This window comes from Triticum dicoccoides, chromosome 6B (genome assembly GCF_002162155.2).
Source record: "Triticum dicoccoides isolate Atlit2015 ecotype Zavitan chromosome 6B, WEW_v2.0, whole genome shotgun sequence".
Taxonomy (NCBI): domain Eukaryota; kingdom Viridiplantae; phylum Streptophyta; class Magnoliopsida; order Poales; family Poaceae; genus Triticum; species Triticum dicoccoides.
In genome coordinates, this window is record NC_041391.1 from 4994983 (window position 1) to 4996479 (window position 1497).

The window sequence follows — 1497 nt, forward strand, 5'->3', positions numbered from 1 at the left end:
AATTGGAAAGAGAGGCGTGGCCGTCAATGAGGAGTCAATGGGGAATCAATGGATGCAGCTATGTACGAGAGAGAAAAAGGATGAATGCGTTGTTCGGTGAAGAGATAAGACCCCCAGGGGATAAGGACGAGGGAAGCAGAAGTGTGGGCCATACGCGTGATGTGGCGTCCACGCGGCGTGCGCGCGGTAGACCGGCGCACTGTTCGTCCGGCGCCCTGGCCACAAACATTTACCAAAAAAGATGCATCGTTCATTTGCTAAACGGCTGATATGTTGGTTGGAGCCGACACGTACACCACCACCTCGCCGCTCCTCCCCTTCCGCCACCACCCCTGGACACAGTTGGCCAGTGCCGGCGCGCGTCCACGTTCTGCAGGATCCGGCTCCACCACACCCTTCATCTCCTCGACCACTGGCTGCTCCGACCTCTCGGGGACATTAGCCAGAACGGGACTTTTGTGCGCCCTCCTTCTTCGGCCGCCACTGCCCTGCCGATCACAGGTTGGTGGGCTCCGTCCTTGGGGCAGCGCATAGCCCAATCTCTCAACACCGAGCTCCTCCGGAGGTGAGCCGCATCGCTGTTGTGCACCACGTCTCCTGCCGGAGCCGTTCGCCTGTGTCCGCGCGTGCACGCATGCACCCGCGAGCCCGCCGCCCTCTCCTTTTCCTACTTCTGTACTCCCCCCCTTTCTGAATTCTTCTGTCTCGCAGGGAAGAAACTCCCATGGTGCTCGAGCTCCGCCATGAGCTCCTCACGTCGCCAGCCGACGAATCCGACCTCCCCCTCGCTGGATCCGGGCCGCCGCGAGCCCCAAGCCGCCCTTCCTCCGCACTCCTTCTCCGCCTCGCCGCCGGCAGACCCCGCCGTTGCGTCGTTCTTCTAGCCACACCCGCGACGTCCGTACGCATCGCATCTAGACACCTTCGTTTCTCATCTCCATGGATCCCCTTTTCCCCGTGACCCCGTCGTTTTTCTTTTGGCACGGGAGCTGGAGGTTAGAGATTGAAACGTACAGAGACCGGAGAACCGAACGTTTTCTGAGACACCCCACTTAAAAGCAGGACTGCGGGTTGAATAGCAAAAAATACAGGGACCTTTGTGTAAAAATGCGGCAACGGTGAACGCCCAATCCATGCTTTATTATTAGTAGCACAAATGCCCGTGCGTTCCACCGGGCTGAAAAATGGGCATAACCCGCTTCATGTGCCATTGTGCATCATTTTTATATCTATTTTTAATAAATGTTGATAATATGGTTAAACATGGGAATTTTCTTATTTTTAATAAAAGTTAACGTTTTAGCAAAAGAGCCCGTGAGTTGCAATGGTATGAAATAAATTCCAGGGTTTGCGTGATATTCGAGAGTTTATCTATCATGGTGAAATACTGAGCTCTATCTCTCAATATGTTAGATTCTTCCTCGCACTTTCAGTATTAAAGAACTAAAGCAGAATATGAAATCTAGCGAATCTCAGTTCCTAACACAAACATCCACC